Genomic DNA, 11,239 nt, shown 5'->3' on the forward strand with positions numbered 1-11,239 from the left:
GTTTATTAGGCTAACAGATAATTGAGTAGTATGGTTCTCGAGAATCCTCACTTAAGTATGAGTGCTCTTTTGGTTGGTAACTGGTTAGATTATTTGTGGAAATTAAAGATGAAAAAGAAATCTGTATTATGACATTGAAATCAATCCTTTCACATTGTTACTAATGATAATTAAAATTTTATTTGTGAAATCTGTACATTTAATTTTAATTTTAATTTATTTTTGCATTGTTATTAATTTATATGTAATTCTAGATATATTTGATATTATGTTGTCGTTCATTTCTACATAGTTTTATGTATTTGTTTTCATCTTATTATATTAAAATATGATCCAAGTATATGATTAGAGAAAAAGATGATGGAAAACGTTTAAGAAAAATATCAAACGTTGGCTGAATTTTCTCATAGCCATAAATGGATATCATGAGTCAAAGATGGCAATGACAATATAATTTGGTTTTGCTAAAATATAAATATTTAGTTTATATGTGAAGACAAATTAAATAGATATCTAATAAATATACAATATTATATTATATTAATTATTATGATGATAATGATGATGGTTAATATCGTGTGAGACTCTATTGGACTTAAAGAAACAAATTATTTATTTTGATTTAAGATTTTATTCCTATGCTCAAAAGCTTGGAGAGAACCCTCACGAGCTCACTATAATTTTGACATTGTAAAAGGGTCGTAAGGTGACTATTGTAACAAAGATTGTGAAACTGAAATCTAATGTGGTTGTATGTGGGGCACTCTAACAGGAAGTACTAGATCTAATGAGATCTAATGTGGTTGTACCCCGGGCACTCTAAGAGGAAGTGGTTTTCATCGTGGATGTTCCTATTCTCCCATATATGGTAGCTGCTTTCCATCCATGGCATTTTAGTAACTGCCCAACGACTTGTTTCACTATGGAGCTCATTAGAATTCATTCTAATCATTGCTATATTAATTTTCTTCTTTGAGCTAGTTAAAATAGAGAGATACTTTTGATCTTCTAGGGTGGGATTGATGACCTTCTTATAATAAATTAATTTTCTTTTAGCCGCTAAATCTTTCTTACACCACATTTTATCTTTGAACTTAGAAGTAACAATATCTTTAATGTTATTTATGTTTTACAATGCATCATTCTCGTTGATCTCCCAATAGTTTAACGAGGCCCTTGTGTCTTTATGGCACCCCCGATTGAGGCTTAGGTGGTTTTGGCTGGAATTTAAAGCTAGCTTAGGATGTCTATGATCGTCTATGTCATTGAGTTTGTGCTTCTACAACATAAACCTAATCATAGCTAGGCTCTCAATAGGGGAAATACTTGCTTCTATAAGGAGAATAGGATAGGGTGTATTACTTTTAATTTTCACGTAATAAGTTATAAAACGCTTATGGATTTGCTCAATCTTTCTCCATGATTCTCTCGAGATGCTGCAATCCCAAACCTCATAGCCATATAAGATAACATGAGTGACTAAAGTTTCAAAGTGGAACTTCTTTTTATCCCATATTACGAGGTTTGTTGTTTTACAATTATTTTCAAGACCAAAATAATATTTCCACCCCCCATTAATCCTTTTCTCTTTCAGATTCTAGCCATGGCAGAATCATCCCCTTGACTAAAGATGAAGGGCCAGCAAACATCAAAATCGTCTCTACTACAGACAGAGATTTGACCTCACATTCTCCTTCAAAACTCATTCGTTTCAGTAGTATGGAGCTGCGTTTAAGTGTTAAATGTAATACAACGCATATATTCAATGTAAATGGAAAACGCTTACATAATAATGTGAAGACATCCAAAAGCGAAGACAATGCTTAAATGTATGGGCAGTTTCAAATTCACCGCACCACAGGTTTCAAATTCAACACACTACAGGTTTCAAATTCATCACATATGATATATATACCCATTTGCACGAGTGAACACGCCAACCTACACAGTCATTAATGTCATGCAACATTCACCATTGCATAGCAGAACACTCGCAACTCATTGTATCCAAGTCGTTTGCCCAAAATACAGTCTCACACATTCAACTGCACGGTTTACATACTCGGCGAGTCTCATCTTAATGAACACAATCCTCGTTCAATGACTTCCAAAGAATCTTGCATATATGATTCAATGTAGTGTTCTTAACGAAGGAGGACTGCATAAGTCCATGTTTGATACTTCAAATGAAAACTGTCAATTGAAATGAAACAATTTACACAAATTGCCACAATGGGAGCCACAAGACAAACAATTTCCCACACGCTGCGCGTGCACCAATATCACTATAGAAACACCATTAAAGCCTCTAAAATACAATTAAATGTTGGGTAGTCACCATCAATACTTACAAGGAAGCTTCAACAATAGAAGAAATCCAAAATGGTTGGATCTTCGTCCTACCTTTATGCGTTCAAGTTGACACTATAATTTTTTAACTTTCAATGCTTAATTTAAAACAAGACCACTATATTCGAAGGTTTTTGGAATGCACAGTCTCTAATTTATTGCAGAGAAGCAATGTAGCCAGAGGATTCAAAACATAGTATGTGGTAGGAAAATAGGAGTTACAGTAGAATCTAAAATTTCTATGAGGCCATCAACATGGAGAGGGTAGCGTATGGAGGCCAGTGGATTATATGGAAGCCCAACAGTCCAAATTCATAGTCTTAGCACAATTCGAGCAACGTAGTAGGACTATGTCAGAGGAGCGAGGGAGGTTATCAAATTGGCAGAAAAATCCATGAAAAACTGACATTCTTCTTAAGAAAATAATACCATCTCAAACACCATGTCAGAGAATAATAGTACATCCCGGCGCTGTTATACTAGCGTGGAGAGAGTAGCAAAAACTCAAGTGTTACTGAGATTATCAGCCATGGAAAACCTTGATTATCAAGTAGAGGGAAGACCCATATTACTGCACATAAAGGCCATAAAACAAATAGCTCAAAGTAATTATGCACGGCAGGAATATGCCCGCTACCATGTCAAACACACATGGGTAGCAAAGGAATCTGAAAGGTAAAACATGAGAATACTATCAAACACACATGGGCAGCAAAGGAATCAGAAAGATAAAACATGAGAATACATTTTATTAACAAGATATATACATTTATAGAACATGGTTTGATCATTGTGTTCCACATCCCAAGGTCTCTTGGACTTCTTTCTTGTCCATTCGGCTTCCATACTAACCCATTGAGGATTAAGTGTCCAACACATACATACACTTATTTTAGTTATCACTCTTTTTTCATACTTTAGCCATCACTTCATTTAACTTATAACCATAACTTCAGCATGTCGTATTCCTTTCGATTCAGTGAAATTATGAAAAATCTCAGCATAATAGATTCAAATCTCCACTAGAATTTTGATAACGTAACCTCAGATATCATGTTGTAACGTAGTATGGGACATGGTATTGTAATTCAATCAACCATAGAAAATAAATTATACAATTTAATCTCAATGTCATCTCTCAAGTATAAAAGTTTGGAATAAAGATTGCAAGGGTTCAAGGCATCAAATTTTAGTAGCCCTCAGCGCTATCATGAGCAGCAGCCAGACACTTGGCTCAGTGCAATAAGATCAATTTGAAGGTTTCTTCATCTTTAAATATCAGCCATAAAGAAGCCCATGCCATGTTGTCACTACATCTGAGACGTATGGTGAAAAATTGACATACATTTGTAGCTTTTTGAATTACATGTTTGGCAACAAACACGTTGTTTCTTTCAGATTCTAACCATGGAAAAACCAAACCCTTGACTGAAGATGAAGGGCCAAAAAACATCAAACTCGTGTCTACCACACACAGAGATTTGACCTAACATTCTCCTTCAGAACATGTTCCTTTCAACAGTATGGAGCTGTGTTTAAGTGTTAAATGTAATACAATGCATATATTCAATGTAGGTGGACAATGCATACATAATAATGTGAATACATTCAAAAGCGAAGACAATGCTTAAATGTATGGGCAAGTTTCAATGTAAGACAACGCTTAAACACATTCAACGCATTCAAATTCACTGCACCACAGGTTTCAAATTTAACACATTACAGGTTTCAAATTCATCACATATGATATATATACCCATTTCCAGGAGTGAACATGCCAACCTACAGAGTCTTTAATGTCATGCAGCATTCACCATCGCACAGCAGAACACTCGAACTCATTGTATCCAAGTCATTTGCTCAAAATACAGTCTCACACATTCAACTGCACGGTTTACATACTCGGCCAGTCTCATCATAATGAACGGACTACTCGTTCAACGACATCCAAAGAATCTTGCATAGATGATTCAATGTATTGTGCTTAACAAAGGAGGACTACATAAATCCATGTTTGATACTTCAAATGAAAACTATCAATTGAAATGAAACAATTTACACAAATCGCCACAACGGGAGCCACAAGACAACCAATTTCCTAAATGTTGCGCGTGCACCAATATCACTATAGAAACACCATTAAATCCTCTAAAATATTATTAAATGTTGGGTAGTCACCATCAATGCTTACAAAGAAGCTTCAACAATAGCAGAAACCCAAAATGGTTGGATCTTCGTCCTGCCTTTATGCGTTCAAGTTGACACTATAATTTTTTACCTTTCAATTCTTAAGTTAAAACAAGACCACTATATTCGAAAGTTTCTAGAATGCACAGTCTCTAATTCAGCGCAGAGAAGTAATGCGGCCAAAGGATTCAGGATAGAGTATGTGGTAGGAAAATAGGAGTTATAGGAGAATCTAAAATGTCTATGAGGCCATCAACATGGAGAGGGTAGTGTATGGAGGCCAATGGATTATATGGAAGCCCAACAGTCCAAATTCATAGTCTTAGCACAATTCGAGCAGCGTAGTAGGACTATGTCAGAGGAGCGAGGGAGGTTATCAAATTGGCAGAAAAATCCATGAAAAACTGACATTCTTCTTAAGAAAATAATATCATGTTAGACACCATGTCAAAGAATAATGGTACATCCCAGCGCTGTTATACCAGCGTGGAGAGAGTAGCAAAAACGCAAGTGTTACTGAGATTATCAGCCATGGAAAACCTTAATTATCAAGTAGAGGGAAGACCCAAATTACTGCACATAAAGGCCATAAAACAAATAGCTCAAAGTAATTATGCAGGGCAGGAATACGCCTGCTACCATGTCGAACACACATGGGCAGCAAAGGAATATAAAAGGTAAAACATGAGAATACTATCAAACACACATGGGTAGCAAAGGAATCAGAAAGATAAAACATGACAATACATTTTATTATGAAGATATATACATTTATAGTACATGGTTTGATCATTGGGTTCCACATCCCAAGGTCTCTTGGACTTCTTTTTTGTCTATTCGGCTTCCATACTAACCCATTGAGGATTAAGTGTCCAACACGTACATACACTTATTTTAGTTATCGCTCTTTGTTCAGACTTTAGCCATCACTTCATTTAACTTATAACGATAACTTCAGCATGTTGTATTCCTTTCGATTCAGTGAAATTATGAAAACTCTCAGCATAATAGATTCTAATCTCCTCTAGCATTTTGATAACATAACCTCAGATATCATGTTGTAACGTAGTATGGCACATGGTATTGTAATTCAATCAACCACAGAAAAGAAATTATACAATTTAATCTCAATGTCATCTCTCAAGTATAAAAGTTTGGAATAAAGACAACAAGGATTCAAGGCATCAAATTTTAGTAGCCCTCAGTGCTATCATGAGCAGCAGTCAGACACCCGGTTCAGTGCAATATGATCAATTTGAAGGGTTCTTCATCTTTAAATATCAACCATAAAGAATCCCATGCAATGTTGTCACTACACTTGAGACGTACGGTGAAAATTTGACATACATTTGTAGTTTTTTGAATTGCATGTTTGGCAAAAAACACGTTGTTTCTTTCAGATTCTAACCATGGAAAAATCAACCCCTTGACTGAAGATGAAGGGCCAACAAACATCAAACTGGTCTGTACTACACACACAGAGATTGGACCTCACATTCTCCTTTACAACTCATTCCTTTCAGCAGTATGGAGCTGCGCTTAAGTATTAAATGTAATACAATGCATATATTCAATGTAAATGGAAAATGCATACATAATAATGCGAAGACATTCAAAAGCGAAGACAACGCTTAAATGTTTTATTAAGATGAGACTAGCTGAGTATGTAGAACGTGTAGTTGAATGTGTGAGACAGTATTTTGAGCAAATTACTTGGATACAATGAGTTGTGAGTGTTCTGTTGTGCGATGGTGAATGTTGCATGACATTAAAGACTGTGCAGGTTGACATGTGCACTCCTGCAAATGGGTATATATATCATATGTGATGAATTTGAAACCTGTAGTGTGTTGAATTTGAAACCTATGGTGTGGGGAATTTGAATGTGTTGAATGTGTTTAAGCGTTGTCTTGTTGATACAATGTAGATCTAAGATATAGATATCGAGGTCCTCTTTAGAATTCCATATCTTATGCAGTAATAAGGATCATGATCTGAGATATAGAGACCAATATCCTCTTAAAAATTCCATATCTTATGTAGCAAGAAGGATCATCTAATCAAGAGGAAGCTGGAGCTTCGGTTTGATTAAGCCTCGACAAGGAAGGGGAGCCACAAGACAAACAATTGCCCAGACGTTGTACTTTCACCAATATCACTCTAGAAACACCATTAAAGCCTCTAAAATACTATTAAATGTTGGATAGTCACCATCAGTGCTTACAAGGAAGCTTCAAAAATAGCAGAAACACAAAATGGTTGGAATTTCATCTTGCCTTTATGCATTCAACTTGACACTCTAATTTTTTAAGTTTCAATGCTTAATTTAAAACAAGACCACTATATTCAAAAGTTTTTGGAATGCATAGTCTCTAATTCAGCACAGAGAAGCAATGCAGCCAGAGGATTCAGGACAGAGTATGTGGTAGGAAAATAGGAGTTACAGGAGAATCTAAAATGTCTATGAGGCCATCAACGTGGAGAGGGTAGCGTATGGAGGCCAGTGGATTATATGGAAGCCCAACAATCCAAATTCATAGTCTTAGCACAATTCGAGCATCGTAGTAGGACTATGTCAGAGGACCAAGGGAGGTTATAAAATTGGCAGAAAAATCGATGAAAAACTGACATTCTTCCTAAGAAAATAATACCATGTCAGACACCATGTCAGAGAATAATGGTAAATCCCAACGCTATTATATCAACGTGGAGAGAGCAGCAAAAACTCAACTGTTACTAAGATTATCAGGCATGGCAAACCTTGATTATCAAGTAGAGGGAAGACCCAAATTACTGCACATAAAGGCCATAAAACTAATAGCTCAAAGTAATTATGCAGGGCAGGAATACGCCTGCTACCATGTCAAACACACATGGGCAGCAAAGGAATCTGAAAGATAAAACATGAGAATACATTTTATTAACAAGAGATATACAATTATAGTACATGGTTTGATCATTGGGTTCCACATCCCAAGGTCTCTTGGACTTCTTTTTGTCTATTCGGCTTCCATACTAACCCATTGAGGATTAAGTGTACAACACAGACATACACTTATTTCAGTTATCGCTCTTTGTTCAGACTTTAGCCATCACTACATTTAACTTATAACCATAACTTCAGTATGTCGTATTCCTTTCGATTCAATGAAATTATGAAAAATCTGAGCATAATAGAATCTAATCTCCTCTAGCATTTTGATAACATAACCTCAGATATCATGTTGTAATGTACTATGGCACATGGTATTGTAATTCAATCAACCACATAAAATAACTTATACAAATTAATCTCAATGTCATCTCTCAAGTATAAAAGTTTGGATTAAAGACCGCAAGGATTCAAGGCATCAAATTTTAGTAGTCCTCAGCGCTATCATGTGTAGCAATCAGACACTCGGTTCAGTGTAATAAGATCAATTTGAAGGGTTCTTCGTCTTTAAATATCAGCCACAAAGAAGCCCATGGAATGTTGTCACTACATTTGAGACGTACAGTGAAAAATTGACATACATTTGTAGTTTTTTGAATTACAAGTTTGGCAACAAAAACGTTGTTTCTTTCAGATTCTAACCATGGCAAAATCAACCCCTTGACTGAAGATGAAGGGTCAGCAAACGTCAAACTCCTCTCTGCTACACACAGATATTTTACCTCACATTCTCCTTCGAACTCGTTCCTTTCAGTAGTATGGAGCTGCGTTTAAGTGTTAAATGTAATGCAACTCATATATTCAATGTAAATGGACAACGCATACATAATAATCTGAAGGCATTCAAAAGCAAAGACAACTCTTAAATGTATGGTTAGGTTTCAATGTAAGACAATGCTTAAACACATTCAACAAATTCAAATTCACCGCACCACATGTTTCAAATTCAACACACTACAGGTTTCAAATTCATCACATATGATATATATACCCATTTGTAGGAGTGCACACGCCAACATACACAGTCTTTAATGTCATGCAGTGTTCACCATTGCACAACAGAACACTCAGAACTGATTGTATCCAAGTCATTTGCTCAAAATAGGGTCTCACACATTCAACTGCACGATTTACATACTCAGCGAGTCTCATCTTAATGAACGGATTACTCATTCAACAACTTCCAAATCTTTCATAGATGATTCAATTTACTATGCTTAATGAAGTAGGACTGCATAAATCCATGTTTGATACTTCAAATGAAAATTGTCAATTGAAATGAAACAATTTACACAAATTGCCACAATGGGAGCCATAAGACAAACGATTGCCCAGACGTTGCGCGTGCACCAATATCACTCTAGAAACACCATTAAAACCTCTAAAATACTATTAAATGTTGGGTAGTCACCATCAATGCTTACAAGGAAGCTTCAACAATAGCAGAAACTCAGAATGGTTTGATCTTCGTCCTGCCTTTATGCATTCAAGTTGACATTATAACTTATTAACTTTCAATGCTTAATTTAAAACAAGGCCACTATATTCAAAAGTTTTTGGAATGCACAGTCTCTAATTCAGCGCAGAGAAGTAATGCTGCCAGAGGATTTAGGACAGAGTATGTGGTAGGAAAATAGGAGTTACAGGAGAATCTAAAATGTCTATGAGGCCATCAACGTGGAGAGGGTAGCGTATGGAGGCCAGTGGATTATATGGAAGCCCAACAGTCGAAATTCACAGTCTTAGCACAATTCAAGCAACGTAGTAGGACTATGTGAGAGGAGCAAGGAAGGTTATAAAATTGGCATAAAAATCCATGAAAAACTGACATTCTTCTTAAGAAAATAATACGATGTCAGACACCATGTCAGATAATAATGGTAAATCCGAGCTCTGTTACACCAACGTGGAGAGAGTAGCAAAAACTCAAGTGTTACTGAGATTATCAGGCATGGCAGACCTTGATTATCAAGTAGAGGGAAGACCCAGATTACTGCACATAAAGGACATAAAACAAATAGCTCAAAGTAATCATGCAGGGCAGGGATACGCCTGCTACCATGTCAAACACACATGGGCAGCAAAGGAATATGAAAGATAAAACATTAGAATACTATCAAACGCACATGGGAAGCAAAGGAATCTAAAAGATAAAACATGAGAATACATTTTATTAACAAGAGATATACATTTATAGTACATGATTTGATCATTGGATTCCACATCCCAAGGTCTCTTGGACTACTTTTTTGTCTATTCATCTTCTGTACTAACCCATTGAGGATTAATTGTCCAACACATACATACACTTTTTTTAGTTATCGCTCTTTTTTTAGACTTTAGCCATCCCTTCATTTAACTTATAACCATAACTTCAGCATCTCGTATTCCTTTCGATTTAGTGAAATTATGAAAAATCTCAGCATAATCTATTCTAATCTCCTCTAGTATTTTGATAACATAACCTCAGATATCTTGTTGTAATGTAGTATGGCACATGGTATTGTAATTCAGTCACCTTTAAATTGGGTAATATGTAGAGTAGATTTTTGACTTCCTAGATCAAGACTATCAACCAATTGTTGTAGCCTTCAGATCTTTTAAACCTCATCGTCTCACAACTAGTGTAGACCTACCTTAGCTAACCTATTTATTGCAATATGGATTAGGAATCCTTAGAATGATGCCATAACATGTCTTACCAGATGCCACAAAGATATTATTTGGATATGAGTCTCAGTTCAACTTGTATAGGTGACACACCACTCCTCAACAGAAGTCTACATAGGAATGTCATAAGAAATATTTTTCAACAAAGAACTATACCTGATAATAGAGGAGGGTCTATAAAGTTTTTAATACTCTCTTCAAGGACATCTTTACTGAGACAAAATCCCCTTGTTTGTCGAGGCTTAATCAAACCGAAGTGCCAACTTCCTCTTGATTAGATGATCCTTCTTGCTACGTAAGATATGGAATTTTTAAGAGGATATTGGTCTCTATATCTCAGATCATGATCTTTATTACTGCATAAGATATGGAATTGTAAAGAGGACCTCGATATCTATATCTTATATCTACACTGTATCAACAAAAATATAGCTTTAGACCAACTAAGCCCCATATGGAATAAGTTGCAAGAGGATTTTTCTCATTATATGATTTCATACAGGGATGAATCTTCTAAGGATTTTCCAATGCACACACTTAGCCTTATTATCGAATTAACACATTCAGGACCTTTTTTTTTAAGGAGAAACAAGAATATCAGCCAATTCAACCACCCCTCATAGGTCAGCTTCTTTAGAAGACTCGGATGGGATAAATATACGAGGCTAGGTCATAGCTGCTCAAATTTTCTACCAGTGGCTTCTTCTTCTAACTATTCTTCGTGAATGAGCACTTCAAGAGTGTTATAAACATTATCCAAGATGCCAAATTAAAAAGGAGTTGTATTTTCTTTTACTGACATATCAAAAACTTTCAAAGAGACAAATTATGTTATTTTCTTTAGACTGTTCCTCGACATAGGACTTTGATTTTCTCATAAAAGTTTCACTGATTAGGGCCTTTAGATATTCTGGAAGTAGCTTTGTATAGTCTCAGGAAACCACCCTCAATAATACCTTCATATGTTGAGAATCCTGAAAATTGGACTCCTCCTGCTTTGCATGCTACTGATATTTATAAGCTTCCCATGACCTTTGTTTTAAAAAGAAAGACTTTTCTGAAAGAAGTAGAGATAACTATAAATATTTCTGGACCTTCAGT

Source organism: Pinus tabuliformis, chromosome X (assembly GCF_031772625.1).
Source record: "Pinus tabuliformis cultivar Carrire ecotype Pingquan chromosome X, CPIR1, whole genome shotgun sequence".
Classification (NCBI taxonomy): domain Eukaryota; kingdom Viridiplantae; phylum Streptophyta; class Pinopsida; order Pinales; family Pinaceae; genus Pinus; species Pinus tabuliformis.